We start from the raw sequence: 6,000 nt of genomic DNA on the forward strand, positions 1-6,000 counted from the left end.
CATTATTTAGTGCTAATACTCCATTGTGTATAAATGCCACATTTTTTTATCCATTCATCTATTGAAGGGCATCTGGGTTGGTTCCACAGTCTAGCTATTGTGAATTGTGCTGCTATGAACATCGATGTGGCAGTATCCCTATAGTACGCTCTTTTAGGGTCCTCAGGGAATAGTCCAAGGAGGGCGATAGTTGGGTCAAATGGTGGTTCCATTCCCAGCTTTCCCAGGAATCTCCATACTGCTTTCCAAATTGGCCGCACCAATTTGCAGTCCCACCAGCAATGTACAAGTGTACCCTTTTCCCCACATCCTCGGCAGCACTTATTGTTGTTTGACTTCATAATGGCTGCCAATCTTACTGGAGTGAGATGGTATCTTAGGGTGGTTTTGATTTGCATTTCTCTGCTAGAGTCTCTGGTCTTATACATACATCTTTAATCTATTTTGAGTTGAATTTTGTACATGAAAGCTCTAACTAGTTCTTATAATCCTTAATAAAGATAGGAAATTGTTGTTCTCATTTAACTGAGGAAACTGAGGCCCAGGTATATTGAGGTCTAAATCATGGAATAAAATTCAAAGTCTGGATTAGAATATATGTTCCTTGACTCTTCTTATGTTTCATTTTTTGATCCATTTCTAATTCTAATGGGGTGGCCTGGTTTTATTAAAAGAACTGAATACTTATCATAAGAAAAGTGGAAAAATAGTTTTATAAAACCTACCATACACAATGTTATTCCAAATTTGTTTAATAGATAGAAGTTGAATTACTTATATGAGCTTTTTTAAAACTATTTTTTTAGTTGTAGATGGACACAATACATTTATTTATTTTTAATGTGGTGCTGAGGAGCGAACCTAGTGCCTCACATGTGTGAGGCAGACACTGTAACACTGAGCTACAACTGTAGCCCTTCTATGAGCTTTTCTACTGACTTTGTAAATAATATATTAGATTTATGTGGAGACAAAACAAAAGAGTATGAATGAAGTCAGTCTGCCTGATGTTGAAAGAGCATGAAAGAGTTTGTGTTTACATTCTCTAGGTCATAGGCTCTTCTTCCCCACAATGAGGATTTGGGACCAGATAATCTTTAGGGCTCTGGAGCCTTTTAGTGCACTTGCTCTGAGATTTTATGTTTCTATATTTTGTGCTGCCTTGGGATTTTTTTCTAATGTTTTATTTCTTCTCCCTTTGCTGCAACATCCTTCCCTTTCTTTAAATTGTGTGTGTGTGTGTGTGTGTGTGTGTGTGTGTGTGTGTGTGTCTGTGTGATGTTTTGGGGTTTATAAGGAATAAAGAAATAATTTAGTGAAATTACTGTTCTGAATCGCTAACCTCTGTCACAGTTTAATACAAGAGCCTCTAAAATTCTAAGTGATTCTTTTATTGAGGAGGCTATTTCCTGGAGCACAGGGGTAGTGGTAATGAACAAATACTAGACAACCAGTAATTAATAAACCATCTCCCCAAAACAAAGCAAAATAATATGTAACCTCAAATCTTAAATTTTGTTCAGCATTCTAGTAATTCTCAATGATTAAGCATGAAATATTTTGTATTTTTCTTTCTTCTGATTTATTTCTTCTACTTTATATATAGAGATCTCTCAACTTTTTCTTTGACGTTCTCCAGGTTTGAAAATACTATGTCTGAGAAGATCAAATATTTATAAAAACCAGCACCTGTAAGAAATCACTTGAAAGAGAATTCTGGTCTATTTACACATGGGAAGTAAGGTGGTAGAGTATGATCATACATCGTCCCTGCAGTTGTTTCTGTTTAATTAAAGTTTTTGTGTTATAATAGTTTCAGATTTACAGAAAAGATGTAAAAATATTGTAAAAAAGTTACTATATACCTCATACTGATTTCTTCTGTTATTAACATCTTTCATTAGTATGGCACATTGGTCACAATTTATTAACCTGTATTAAGTAACTAATATAGTTTTAGAAGATTCTATGTTAGTCAAATGTGGAATAAATGTGCCATCCTCAAATGGCCTGATTCATTTGCTTTTTGCTGTAGGACAGACTTAATTTCACTACAAATGTGTATGCTTAGCCATAGTGGGTGGTATGGAGAGGAAGAAGGGAATAAGAGCCTCCTGCAAGATAACACAGTTTTAAAAAAAATGTTATAGGTGTACACAATTTACTCATTTTTATGTGGTGCTGAGGATTGAACCCAGTGCCTCACATGTGCCAGCCAAATGCTCTACAACTGAGCCCCAGCCCCAGCCCAACACAGTTTTTTTTAAGAGTAGTCTTCCACATTAGATAAAGGCCAAGCATAGTCTTTCTAATGGTAGATCTTTAGTAACCTCTGTAGGTATGATTTTATTATATGGAAATACTAGTCCTTAACAAAGAATATTTGAAATAGTCTGCTTGCTGGAAATTTGTTGAGAAATAGTGTACCACCAGATTCTAGCATATAATATTGTAGTCATCCTTGACCTTCATCCTCCTTTCTCACCTGTTGCATCCAATCCCAATTTTATTAATTTTATCAACCCAAATATCTTTCTGTTAATTTTCTATCACTTTGCACATGCTATGGTTTGAATATGTGGTATCCACCAAAAGTTTATAGAATGTTCAGAGATTATGAGAGCTGTCTCCTAATTGGTGAATTAATCAAATTGGATAGATTAACTGAGGGATAATTGAAGGCAGATAGGGTGTGGCCAGAGGAAGTAAGTCACTAGAGGAATGTCTACCCCCCTCTCTTTGCTCCCTGGCTCTCATGAATTGAGCAGTTTCCCTCTACCACATCCTTCCACAATAAGGTTCTGCCTCATCTCAGATCCAGATTTATGGAGTTGGCCAACTGTGGCCTGAATCTCTGAAAATGTGAGCAAAAATAAACTTTTCTTCCTCCAAGTTGTTCTTGTCAGGTCTTTTGATCACAGTGACACAAGGCTGACTAAAACACCACATTTGCAATTCAGTCCAAGGTATCATGGATTAGTTTAGAATACTATAATAGTATTCTAGTTTAGAATAATATAATAGTTTCCTAGGTCTCCCCACATCCACTTTGGAAAACTTCCAAAATATTCTTCACATAGTAGTCATTCATTTATTCATTTATTTAATCAAATATTATTATTAAACCCTCATTGTGTGCCAGGAACCATTCTATATGTTGTTAATACAACGGTGAACAAAATAAAGCAAATTCAATCAAGAGGAGAGAAGGGAGTATTTTGCCTCCCGTTAACACAAATTCCAGTTTTTATTTGATTTATTCTTTACCTTTTAGTTCTAGGTCAAGGAGACCTTGTGGTTTTGCACAAAATGCCCTGGAGATGAATGCTTACAGTTTCATGTACACGTGTGAGGTCTGGAAGGGCCATTAGCAGTCATGGAATCTGTCACTCTCCACACTTGCATGTGGAAAGAAGCAGTGGGAGGGCTTGTCACAACAGATGGTTGGGTCCCATGCCAGAGGTCAGGCTTCCCTGGGTCTGGGCAGGGACTGAGAATTTCATTTCTGTCAAGTTCCCCTGGGAGGCTGGGGCTGCTCTTGTGAGCACTGCACTTGGGGAACCAGGGATCTCATCCAGCTTCCTCATTTCACAGGTGACTGTGCTGAGGCAGAACCCCAGCTGGGTTCTAGGATTGGTTTTAGCACTTAAGCACTTGTTAAGACTTTGCAGACTTGCTTAGCTTCTCTGGGCCTCAGTGTTTCTCATCTACAAAATGAGAGGAAGGGCCTTGTTCTGCCTTCCCCGTGGAGTTGTTTAATTTATAGAGTGGAAGCAATAGGGTTCCTTAGGCCTTGAGCAACAACCCTCTGATTGGGCATGGAGCCCTCAGGTGGTCTCAGGGCCACTCATTTACTCCTCTTCCCCTCTGGTTAGTGGGCCAGAGTTTACCCTTTGCCTCCTCTTTTCTCAATAAATAAGAGAGATGCTTTCAAATTGGGGCAAGGGTGTACACCATTTTTTGCTTCTTGTATTTTTCTCAGTTTGCATTTTCCTTTTAAGTTTGTTTAAATTTCTACCTGTATTGTTTTTCCTTTCTTATGTAGAAAGTTTCTCAATGCTTCCTTTTGCAATTTCTTTCATTCTTTTTAAATTCACAAAATGTTTACCATTTGGAGATTAGACCATTCAAGTATATATTTTCTTCTACTTTTAAGTATGATTTTTTTGGAACCACATGTACCCTTATTCAACTGGAGTTATATTGGCATATAGCATGAGGTTTGAATCTCAATTCATGCTTTTTTAAAAAAATAGCTTGCTTCTAACACCATTTGTTGATTAATCCTTTTCCTTAATGTGAGGCTGTGCACTTAACACTTTCTAGGTATGTGTATTGTGTGGGGAAGAGATTCGAATCTAAGATCATTATTTTTTCAAATGGGGGGAAAAGAGGCTAATTTGTTTTCCCAAATTCATGGTTGTTAATGAAGGAGGTAGTCTAGCACCAATATCTTTGTTCTCTAATATGAAATTGAAATAGTTCTTGTGTTTCCAATTCCAGGGAGGTTTGACAGCAGAAGGTTAACCTGTCACAAAGTAAATGGATGTGACCTAGGCTCTATAAAAATTACAGACTAAATTCCATGGGCCCTTGTTTAAATGTGCACAAGCCTTTGGAGAATCATTGTAGGTAATCCTGACCTTTGGGGACGGGGAAAGGAACAGAATATTGCCTCTGATCAAAGGACAAACCTAGGGTATTCGATGGAAATTCTGTTGTAGAAAGGTACCTAATAATGTGTTCCTATTTCCTACTGTTTGCTTATGACTAGGGATTAGACTACTTTTCCTTAGAAAAAACAAATTTTCACAGGCAGATTTTTTTAAAATAGGGAAACAGCATTCCATAGCATCCCTCTTTCTTTACTTATTATTTGTCTCTGACCATCACCCCCACTTCTGTTTTTTTTAACATTTATTTTTAGTTTTCAGTGGACACAACATCTTTATTTTATTTTTATGTGGTGCTGAGGATCGAACCCAGCGTCCCGCACATGCCAGGCGAGCGCGCTACCACTTGAGCCACATCCCCAGCCCCCCCGTTCTGGTTTTTAAGTTTATTTTATTATGTGGTGCTGAGAATTGAACCCAGTGCTTCACACATGCTAGGCAAGCACTCTTCTTGATGTGTTTTTTTCATTAATTTTTTTTATTTATATGTGACAGCAGAATGCATTACAAATCTTATTAGTCATATAGAGCACAATTTTTCATATCTCTGGTTTTATACAAAGTATATTCACACCAATTCTTGTCTTCATACATGTACTACTTTAAATAATAATGATCATCACATTCCACCAACATTTATAACCCCATGCCCCGTCTCTTCCCCTCCAACCCCTCTGCCCTATTTAGAGTTCGTCTATTCCTCCCATGCTGCCTCTCCCTATCTCACTATGACTCAGCCTCCTTATATCAAAGAAAACATTTGGCATTTGGTTATTTGGGATTGGATAACTTTACTTAGCATTATCTTCTCTAACTCTATCCATTTACCTGCAAATACCATGATTTTATTCACTTTTATTGCTGAGTAATATTCCATTGTGTATATATGCCACATTTTGTTTATCCATTCATCTACTGAAGGGCATCTAGGCTGGATCCACAGTTTAGCTATTGTGAATTGTGCTGCAATAAACATTGATGTGGCTGTGTCTCTGTAGCATGCTGTTTTTAATCCTTTGGTTATAGACTGAGGAGTGGAATAGCTGGGTCAAATGGTGGTTCCATTCCCAGATTTCCAAGGAACCTCCATTCTGCTTTCCATATTGGCTGCACCAATTTGCAGTCCCACCAGCAATGTATGAGTGTGCCTTTTTCCCCACATCCTCGCCAACAATTATTGTTTTTTGTCTTCATAATAGCTGCCATTCTGACTGGAGTGAGGTGAAATCTTAGAGTGGTTTTGATTTGCATTTCTCTAATTGCTAGTGATGATGAACATTTTTTCATGTATTTGTTGACTGATTGTATATCATCTTCTGAGAAGTGT

This window comes from Spermophilus citellus (assembly GCF_964194105.1).
Source record: "Spermophilus citellus genome assembly, chromosome: X".
In the NCBI taxonomy this organism is placed as follows: Eukaryota; Metazoa; Chordata; class Mammalia; order Rodentia; family Sciuridae; genus Spermophilus; species Spermophilus citellus.